This window comes from Lissotriton vulgaris, chromosome 1_1 (assembly GCF_964263255.1).
Source record: "Lissotriton vulgaris chromosome 1_1, aLisVul1.2, whole genome shotgun sequence".
Lineage (NCBI taxonomy): Eukaryota > Metazoa > Chordata > Amphibia > Caudata > Salamandridae > Lissotriton > Lissotriton vulgaris.
In genome coordinates this window covers 171,781,378-171,792,766 of record NC_141685.1, presented here as the reverse complement: position 1 = coordinate 171,792,766, position 11,389 = coordinate 171,781,378, and the positions used below count along the sequence as shown (strand labels likewise).

General features: G+C 43.5%; 1 long non-coding RNA gene across 1 annotated transcript; it reads right to left on the bottom strand.

Annotated features, from left to right (window-relative positions):
• Positions 1-10,033: 10,033 nt before the first annotated feature.
• On the bottom strand, positions 10,034-10,575 carry LOC147738036 (uncharacterized). The gene is made up of 3 exons (XR_015299414.1): positions 10,503-10,575; positions 10,159-10,260; positions 10,034-10,074 (listed from the first exon to the last, which is right to left on the bottom strand). It is a non-coding gene; the product is annotated as an uncharacterized LOC147738036 (long non-coding RNA).
• Positions 10,576-11,389: the final 814 nt, after the last annotated feature.

Sequence of the window (11,389 nt, the reverse complement as noted above, 5' to 3'; positions counted from 1 at the left end):
AACGTCATGATTTCTCTTTCAGCATTTCCTAGTAAAATCTTTCACTTTTTGACTCATACATTTGGCAGAAACATAACTTAGTACCACTAAAATAGTTGTGATGGGGAGCGTTCATGTGGGGTTAGGACTGGCTCGACCAGAGTGCTTCCTGACTTGGAGGAGTTTGGAGTTGACGGCCTTGCCTGGTCCGGTGTGGAACTAAGCCAGCGATGCTTTGCTGCAGGCTCATTTGCCCTGATAGCTGGTCAACAGTTTGAGGAGGAGGAGGTGAAGAGCTGGCTAAGTGTGCCATGAGGCTGACATTCCAGTACATCCCTGAGAAGTGAGCTTTGAGTCGATGTAGTGTTCCTCTTATACGACGTGCAATTCACCCTCTCCAAAGCCTCAAGAATTCCTGGGTGTGAAGGACGGCTGATTCTGATTGGGTGCCTGATAGTTTTCCAGAAACTCGTGTTCTTGATTGTTCATGTTTGTCAGTAGTCAATGAAACACGCCCAAGGGTTTTATCTCTTGAGTTGACTCAAGCTGCAATAAAAGTTTCTTTCCCATTGCAAAAAAATATGAACGGCTGACGAGCCTCTTTCTGTCAAAGAATGGATGGGCTGGGGAACTGTCAGTCATCTCACTGCTAAGCAGAGCAGTGTCATGCTTCACCCTCACTCAGGCCTCTGATTTTAACTAACATCGCTTAGATCACTGGGACTTTAGAACCCATCCTTTTAATGAGAAAAACAAAACTACAAGTCCCATAAGCAATAGTGGTGGAAGGTGTCTGTCACGCATGACCTGGGGCAACATCCGATTCAGCACATCCAGTTCCATTTTTTAAGTATTTGACATAATATTGAATTTATAACCTTTGTTTTTATGGTCATGAGTCACCAGAATACTAAATACGTCTTTTATTTTCAGGGTCAATTAAGTAATGGTCACCAGCTTGGAAGCTCTGTTAATCTTCAGTATTTGTCATTGATCTCCATGTGTGGCTGGTTTCGGTCTGCTCCCTGCATCGATCCTGATAACTAACACAGGTAAGGAGCTTGTAGCAGCAACATGATAACCCCATACTCGTCTGTAAGAAGTGCGCTCGGAGGCAGGTATCCGATCATTTTTGTGAAACAAGCAAGGACCAATATTTACTATGTACATTTGTTAAAATAAAACACAATCAAACCACAGTATACAGTTCCGGAGGTTTAGTCCCAGAGACATTATCTGTAACTGAACGCAGACACCCTAGGAAGCATGTGCTTTTAAGGCAAGTTGCGTTCACTCACCTGAAGGTGACCTGCTTCATCATTGGGCTATACTCCTCACCAGGCCGGCGCTACAATGCCTGGCGGGCACCACCAGAGGGCACTTTGTCGGAGATCTTTTATTTAGTACTCCGGATGAGCATAGTAGGACAGAGGATGGTGTGTCATAAGATGCGAGATTGGTGAAAGTCTGAATATAAGATCAACTATCGACCAGTTGCCGCAATATAGTTAATGTGATCTTCCTGGTCCATGTTGAGATCAAAAACGGTGGCAGAGAAATTGAGGAACTAATGGCCCCTATCACTGTGTGAAAGTGTCGATCACCTATGGATCTGCTGGTAAGCTGGGGTCTATACTTCAGGTCAACATTTTTCATGCCTTGTGTAGTCATGGAGCAATCTGTTGGCATTTCATCAGGACCAAATATGGGAATATGGGTAAATGTGACCTAATCTTCTCCACAGCGTGAGGAGCTCTGTAACTCAAAGCCCCGCACCGTGCATAGGTGATAAGGTGCCTATTAACATCTTACTACCACAGGTGAGCACTCTCTAACATAGTGCACTAGTTACGGTAACCCTCCTAAAATTCACGACATATTGACTTATCCAATAGCGAGGACGCTGCATCAGAGGGCGACTGGTTTGAAAAGCACATGCTTCCCATGGTGTTCAGTTAGAGATAATGTCAGTGGGACTGAACCTCCGGAACAGTGAGTTTATTTATATGAAGAATGTGTATACTGGACTGTCATTTTCCTCGTCATCTCTTGTGATATGTAAAATAAAACACAACACACCTGGAGGCCAACAAATCTATCATACATTTAATGCAAAAATAGCAAAAGGCCAAGCAAACTAACAAGTGACAATTGTCTTTGCAATGGACGAGAGCATCCACCCTAGAGCAAGTTGGAGTATACAATGCTAATGCTACACAATGTATTTTTATACACTTTTCTCCTAATACAAGTCAATGAAACATGAACACGTGATAGAAACAGTTACTGAAACGACACTAATGAGTAGGAGGCAGGATCTTCTCTCGAGAGGAATGTGAGGAGTCCATGAGGTGCAGATCAAAGATACAGACAAGCTGCAGAATTCACTGTTTCTGGAAATAACACTTCTGTTTGTCAATATTCAATTTACTACAAGATGCAGGAAAGTGTGCAGATGGACATCACTAAATAAAATGGTTCTGAGCCTAGAATCATGTAACTTTGCAGGCATATTAAGGTGAAAAGTCACCTCAAATTAATATAAGAATATTGTAATTTGGTAATGTAATATATCAGTGCACGTTGGTGCATTCATGTGTAAACAATTATCGGCATTAAAGAAACCAGTATATCCAGTTATGCTTACTCAATTCCTTCTTCCTAGAGGCCACCACTGCTGCAAATCCTGCAAATATTCAAATCCAGAGGTTACCTCTACTGCCAACCAGTTCTAGTCAATATTGACATATATTGTTACCCTGCTTGTAATGAATACCAGAGGCTAGCGTTGTTGCTAGCCAGCTCCAGTCACCAGTGGCCCGTGACATATTATCCTCAATAGGATCAGTGCCCAAGGCCTGTGCAGCTGCTAACCTGCTCTAGTCAGTAGTGACCTCCCAGACCTGTTATTCTGCATATAATCAGCAAGGCTTCGGCCATAATAACACTCACCCCACATCCTTTCGGTATATTAGCAATGTAATTTATTTACATCATACGGTAGGTACCGCACTATATCACACTATCCCAAAAACAGAGAAATTCAAAATTTGCCTAACCGTTCAGCACGCCACTTTGTCAAAAATGACCAAATCACACCAAGCACTATAGCCTGCCACATCACATGGCACACTCAGCCACAACATGACCAGATACCACGGCAGGGATTTGGGGCCATTAATCCTCTGTTCGAGGCATGTGTGCTGTAGATGCACATGCTTTGCATACTCCTGCAATCTTGTGTTGGGTCCGGATGTTTGCAAGTTGTTTCATTATTACCCCTAGATTTATATTCCGGCGTAAAAATTACCTGCACCACTTAACAAATCTCTATTTGTTTCATCCCCTCTGATACTCTCCCTCTTTGCTCTATTTGTTTCCAATTGTGATGGCTTATTTTCCACCTGTTTATTACTTTCCTCCACTTGCAGCATTTCAAAGGACTGAATTTTCCCATTCTCTATCATTTTTATACTATCAGCTTGATTGTTTAGGCATTTATTTTTTATAACTGCTTGTACCTCCGTTAGATCCTTATTAAATAGAGGGTAGAAGGGTTTTGTTGGAGACATTTGTTTACCCTCACCTTCACAATATGATATTTGGTCATGGTTGTTTCCAGTGTTCAATCTCACTATATCTGATGCATTTGTATTTTTTTTATACTTTTAGAAGCTTATTTCTTGCTTTCCGTATTTTTTTCCTCTGTCTTTTTGATAGATGAACGTCCGGAGCTGCGTCTGTCATTGTTGATTGTGTCGAGCATAGGTTTATCACTTCTTGATCTTTTGTTTTATCATCTATTTTTTCTTTAACAACAACAGTATTGTCTTTACATTTTATTGTATCTTTAGAGGGGCAGTCGGTCTTGATGGCTTGAATTCCCACATTAGGAAAATTGCCTTTTACATCGTCAATTATTGTTTTTAAAATATCCGGAATGGTAGCCAGTTTGTTAATTAGTTGGGCACAACTACACTCTGCATACGTAGATATTGGCTGAGATTGTGCCCTTACTATTAGATTATTTTGTGTTATCTTCTGCTCAATTCCGGCCACAGAGGATGACGCAGCACTCAAGAGATCTATTTGGATCTCCTTTTTGTTGGACTGATATGTTAAAGCTTCCAGAGTTAATTGCGAGGTTTTGAAGAATTAATCCCAAATTGCTCCTGCGTTCCCACTTCCTGGTACCTGAGTACCTGGGTTATGGTGTTGCCCATTTATGAATGATAGGTCCTTATACTTCTCTTTTTGTGGTCCTTGAAAATCATGTCCTCGTCACAAGAATTAATGAATTGTGGACTACTATTCAAAACGTCTTTTTGATACGGAGTACTCCAACGCTGCAGAGTTTCTGGGTTGCTGTTGTATTCGTACTTATTAATTTGAGATCCGTTATTTTGATTACATTTCGGCTTGTCCTGTTTTTAACTGAATTTATTTTAGGCAGAGTAAGATCCGATTTCAGTGGGGTATTGGCTTCCCTTATGATTTTCACCCCACCATCTAGTTCATTTGGAGCTTCTTGCTCTGGTTGATTTATTTGTCCCAAATTAGATGGTTCCCCTATCCCGTTAGCTGTTCTGATTTTTACTTGCACTTCTATTGGCATTGGATGCCTAGTTGGTAGTAATTGCTGAGTATCTCCCATTGTTAGATTTGTGCATTTTGCGTCCTCTTGTTGTGAACGACCAGTAAGTGGAATAGTTAACATCTCTAGGTCCGTTATTTGACCCCAATGGTTGACATGGTCCTTAGTTGAATTTGACATTCGTTCGACTTCAGCTTCAGACTCAGGGTGGCCTGGTTCACTTACTCCTTCCTTAGGGGATATAATATTTTTTCTACTCAGTGGTTTGATCAGAGTTTGAAGATCACATGGGTTAGTTAGCAATGTTAGCATAGCACCAGTTGGATCTTTCATAAAATCAAACTTTGACGGCGACCTTCCCAGTTTCCCGAATGTATGGACCTTAGATGATTTAAAGGACTATACATCACCTGTCTGTTTTATTTTAAACATATCTAATATTAGTGTTTGTTGTATTTTTCTTTTCCTTTTGATAGGAGGGAAAGGTGGCTGCTCCTTTCCTGACCTCATAATACACCCTCTAAGGTGAAGAAGTCTTGCTTCTTTCAGAGAATCAAACGGGCCAGTGACAAGACCAAATGGTGCTTTGATTGGACAAAAACACCTCCTAACACCTCCAAGGGAAAACACCCCCAAAGCACACCTCCGTACAGAATTCGCCGGTGCTGCTGGTTACTTATTTAATTAACTAATTCATTAATCAATTGATTAATATCCGAGCTCCGGGTAGGGCTGTAGTCTAGGCATGCAGAGTAATTAAGGGGTCGAGGGGTGCTTCAACAGGATCAAACTGTATTGTCACTTTCCCCTTTGCATAATTTCTCAGATTTTGTATTACAGACTTATTACAGACTGAAAAGGCTCAGCGACTTACGGACCGATCAACCTTAACTACTCGCCGCATGCCACACACCTCTTGCCACTCACCACTCACTGTTCATTGCTTGTTCGTTGCTATTCATCGCTGTCAAGAGTACAATGGAGAATGCTGGCAATCGTTCAGGAGCAGAAGCGGGATCCAGAGCCAGTCCACCTACAGACGGCAGATGTAGGCACTTCCCTCCACTCCTCTGCTCAGCTCTGCTCTCCTCAATGATTGGTGTATACGTAAAATAAGACGGCAATTCCCTGAGTTCTGAGGAATGATTGAAGCGTGCGATGTCGGACCATAGATGCGTCCATTCCGATGGTGAATTAAGTCTTCCCACATAGACATATACCATGGGCGTGGGGAAAGCACTGTTTTAAGGAGGAAGCTATAGATAAATTAGATCACCCCTTTCATGTTAGCAGTCTTGGTGAGAAAGGCCTCAAATTTTGTGAGAGGTCGAGTAGCAGCCTCCCGTATCTGAGGTGTGAGGGCCCAGTGCATTAATTGGATATACTGATATCTTTCCGTGTTCTTCAATACAAAGTCCCTTTGACATTGATCAAAAGTAAGGGGATCAAAATTGTGGAACAAATGTATTAGAGCTAAGCAGCCTCCCCTTCTCCAGGCATCAAAGGGTCCCTCATGTTGGGCCGGGGGGAAAGCTGGATTGAAATGGATTGGAGTGAATGGGGATGGAAAAGAAGTCCACCTGTCGTCGCCCGGAATTGAGTCCCATACTTTAAGAGTGGTGCGTGTGGGGCAGCTAAGGTCACCTTGGCAGCCGTCTGGAAGAGAAGGGAGGCTCCAGCTATATCCCTATGGCACTCTCGTCTTTGGAGACTGCTTAGCCTAGAACGTATGGCTGATATTTTCAGGGATAATTATAAGAATTTCGAATTTAAATGGGGTCCCCTTGTCTCCTTCCTCTCCCAGGGCCGTCCGTCTGCGGTGTGCCCCTCCACCATCAGAGCCCGCCATCTCTTCCAGTTTTGATCCCAATCCCAGTGTCGACCAACCTCTCGTTAGTATGAACACGCCGCCACCATGGGTGGGGTGGGAAGTGTTTTTTTTTTTTACATTTTCAAAAACCTTTATTGTGTCAAGACAGTTTCATACAGGCAGTAAAATCGTACAGCTAATCAATTGGTTTTAGCATTGGTGACATAAAGCCCAATAAGCAGAGTACAGTGCATAGGTACATGTCATGATTATTTAGGAACTACTTCAGGTACAATAAAGGGTAGCCAGTGGTATCATCACACATCAGCTGTACGTGTGTAACTGTCATGCCGTGCTATTGCATGCCGAGCCCTTTCGTGTACATGTGTAGTTAGGGACTGACCACTGGGGAGGGGATCTGTAAAGGAGGTTCACATATGTTCCCACGGAATTCGTTCCATTTACCCCATATTCTAGTCCATTTCTTGGGACAGCCCCTGTGCGTGTAAACTGCCCTCTCAGACACCATTGTGTACGTGTAGGTGTTATTGCAGAGCCCCAGTATTTTGCTGTTTCGCTTCACGATTGTCGCCCCCAATGTAGCCCAGTTCTGTAAGGCTAGGTTTAAGTCGGTGGGCTGCCAGATATTGAGGAGGCAACACCTGGGATCACAGGGAACTTCTGCTCCTCCCACCTCTGAAATTATCGCTAATACTCTTGACCAATAGCGGTTTATGATAGAGCATTCCCATATTATATGGTAAAATGTTCCAATACCTCCACATCCTCTGAGGCAAAGGTGATCTGGTGTGTGTCCCAGCTTAAATATCGTGGTGCGAGGATAATATGTTCGGTGTAATATTTTCAGTTGAATGAGTTTAAGTGGGGATGAGATCGCTGCCTCTCGGGCTGATGCTAGGGCGTCCATCCAATCAGATTCCTCGATATCTCCCAATTCAGTCTCCCATTTTCCCTTTAGTGCTATCAGGGGGTCTGGTTGATTATTGATCAGTTTCTTGTATGTGTAAGAGGTTGCCTTTATTTCCATGTAGTCCGTGAGGAGCCTATCCTCCAGAGGGGAGGATTCCACCAATTTGGTCTCTGGGGGAATTGCACTTTGTAATGCGTGTCGTATCTGTATGTAACGGAATCAGTCCGAGTCTGCCATCTTATACCTCGCTTGTAAGTTTTCAAATGATATTATCTCTCCTTTCGCCCATAGGTCGCCTATTTTAGAGATACCAATTAGGTCCCATTCTTTGAATCCCTTTGTGTTCGCCAGTATGCCCAGTTTTCTCATGTCCCAGAGGGGAGTGGCTTGTGTCAACACTCCCTTCCCATCCCAAGGCCCTCTGTGCGGCGTGCCATATTTTAGTCGTGTGTGCCCTTGGTCCTGTAAGTCCTTCCTGTTTTCCGTTGGTGTAAAGCGCCCTCATCAGTCGGTCTGCCGTCAGGAGGCTCCGGTTCAACCTGTATGCTGGTTCGTCCTGTGGGACGTGCAACCATTGATTTATTGTCACCAGTTGTGATGCCCAGTAGTAGAGTTTAACATTCGGTAGAGCAATACCACTGTCATACCAACTCCGGACCAGTTTGTGTTGTGCTATCCGGGGGGATTTACCATCCCACAATAGGGTTGTTACTTCCGCTTCAATGGATTTGAAATACTTAGGGGGGACAGGGCATGTAGGAATCTCGGAAGGGCTAGCATTTTAAATAGTGCAGCTCTACCCAGGAGCGTCACCGGGAGGGATCTCCAGTGTTTTACGTCCGCTTGGAGTCGTTCCAGGAGCCTCATTAAATTTTCTTCCATGAATATGGACTCTGATGGGGTGACATATATATTCCTAAGTACTTGAAACCTCTGGTCACGATCTGCAGTTCGCATCCCGCCGGGATTTTGGGTGTAGGCCCGTGCAATACATAGAGTAGCGATTTCGTCCAGTTAATAGTGTAGCCGGATACTTTCCCGTATGCAGTAAAAATGTCTAGTAGGAACACTAAGGATCTCGCCGGGGATGTTAAATATACGAGCACGTCATCCGCATATAGCGAGATACGGTCCTCCTAGTCCTCCTCCCATCTCATTCCATGAATGGAGACGTCCTGCCTGATCCATGCAGCAAGCGGTACCAGCACTAGGGCGAATAGCATCGGCAACAGCGGACATCCCTGCCTGGTACCCCTTCCTAGTTTGAATTCTCTTGATATTCTTCCGTTTGCTACTACTTGCGCGAAGGGGTTCCGTATATAAAAGTTGTATCAATGCACAGAATTTCGGGCCAAGTCCCAGCTTCCGAAGTACCGCAAAGAGGAACGGCCATTCCACTAAATTGAAGGCCAAAGTGGCGTCCGAGGAAAGGATGGCTGCATCTTTCTGTATCTCTGGTGTACGGGCTATAACGGCATGCACCCTCCGTAGATTAAGGGAGGTGTTACGTCCCGGCATGAACCCTGATTGGTCCGGGTGAACCAAGTCCTTGAGTTGTGGCTGTAGTCGGAGTGCCAACGCTTTGGCCAGTATTTTGGCTTCCGCATTCATTAGCGATATTGGGTGGTAAGAGGCTGCCAAATGCGCAGGTTTGCCCGGTTTGTGCACTGCCACAATTGTGGCTATTCGCTGATCCCGTGGCAGCCTGCCATCCTCCAGGCAGTCATTGTACATGTAAAGTAAGTGAGGTGTGATCAGACCCGCCACTTTTTTGTACAGCTCTACTGGTAGCCCGTTTGGACCCATTGCTTTCCCTGTGTTGAGTGCCCCAATTCTTCCGACGAGAGGTCAGCGTCTGTTGTGAGAGTACCGTCCTTTAGACAAATTTGTGCTATCCAAAGAGAAATATTCCACAGCGGATCAAACAACCAGCACCTCTATTTTCCAGCGTCCCTCAAAGTGTTCCGTTTTGTTGTGCTGACAACCTCCAGGACCTGCTGCGGTTCAGTCCCACTGGAATTCCAGATAGAAACTTTGGAGAAGAATGGAGGCAGCACCAAGCACAAAGTAAAACAGGACCAAACAGGACCAAACAGGACCAAAGTTGTATCAAAAAATATATTTTTATTTTTATTTTTTCATATTTTCAAAGTGCACAGGACAGCCAACGCGTTTCGCTCCCCAACCGTGGGAGCTTCGTCAGGGCTGAAAACAACGTGAAATGATACACATATATTAATGACATATACTCAAATTAAACAATTACAACAAAGAGACATACAAAATTAAAAGCATCAGATCAAGCTTCCGAGAGAAGAGATGACACAACACCTAAAAAGATCACAATAGCAATCCTATTTTCTGGAGAGCATGTTACCCAAATTTGAAATATCCATACAAAAAAGGTAGTGCAACATGGTAAATACAGTAATTCATTTGTTATGCGAAATAGTATACAACCATATATCAAGGGTTGAAAGAAAGATAAGTCAATAAAAAGAGTACAAATCGAGCGGAGGTCAAGAAGGGGCGGGGAAAGATACTGGAATAGAAAAAAGGTAGGAAATGAAAATCCCTTTAGATGGAACTACGCAAAATAGGAAATGATCACCAATGCTAAAAAACACACAAACACGCGCCATATACTGGGCCCAATTGTTCGAGAATATATACAATATATTTCTCACCAAAGATACTGGTTAGTCTTGATGTGACACAATGAAGTTGACAAGAAAGCTGGCCAATGAAGTGGTAGAGATGCTGAAATAACAGAGGACAAGATATATAAAATATGAAAAATTTAAATAAGCTGAATAGGTGTACTGAAATTCCTAATCTTCTCACCTAATACAAAGATTCCAATATTAGGAATAGAGATGTAAGCAAACGTCACGGGCCGTCAAGTTGATAACATCAGTTGCATGAAGGGTAGTATCTCAATTGAATCTCAAAAGATAATAAAATTAGAGAAGTGTCGTGAATATCGCGACTTGCAGATAGTATAGACCAAAACCGAAATATCAGCAACTAAGTTAGTACTGATCCTATTTTGTACATACAGTGACAGGGGGGGGGGGTTGACGTGAGTGGTAAGATGGTGGAAGGAAAAGATAGTAAGAGGGGGGGTGGTGAAGGGGGAGGGGAGCAGGGGAGGGTCTCAATAAAAAAGAATATCAGAAATAACTCACATTAGTATTTAGAGTAGACTGTACGTAGGGCGACGTATGTGCAGTCCTTAGTAAGCTGCTACCACACGTGCTGCAGTAGAAAATAAGAATCAAAGACATATAAATTACACCCATGAACAATCAAGGTGAAAACAACGCGTGTCTACCTTTGACAGTAGACAAACTATAATATTAATCCCTAGCAATCTAATATCAAAAACATGTGTCTTACAAGTGCCCATTGGTAACATCTGTGAGATTATTAAGTCGCCCAGCGTAACATGTATATATGCAAAGTAAATACTACCCTGCTTCCCCCGGGGCAGCACACACCAGAAAATTAAAATATTCTTCCGATGTACCAAATACACATCGGAAGTGTTTTAAGAGGCGAACGCATTCCAAATACGAATGCTGCCGGCTTAAAAGATTAGCGCACAACGGAAAAGTCATTACAAGTGCAAAGTGCACATTCACAATAAAGGAAAAAACGGGGGATTTTTAAAGTAAGCTAAAAAGACATTCAAAGCGGGCACATAGAGTCCGCCGACCGGGAAGTGCCAAAGGAAACTGACTTGGCAGAAAGAGGTTGATCAAAAGCATTTTGAAGTTGGCACTTACCTCCAAGCTTCGTCTTGTAGCAATGGCCCGTGACGGATTCGATCGAACAGGGTCTGTCAGATCGGATCCGGTTTTTAAAAACCGGCGCGCCGGTCACATGGTACATAATTACAAACACCTGCGTGTTTGCAAGAGGTAGCGACATGTAACCCAGCCCTGCATGGAGTGAAGAGCTGGAAAAAGGACAGCAGCACATCCGAGTGGGGCGGCCATGATGGACTAGTCAAGAATGCCCAAATGTTGTAGTGTAGACAGTATGTAAGTGAACAGGTATAAAACCCGAGCAA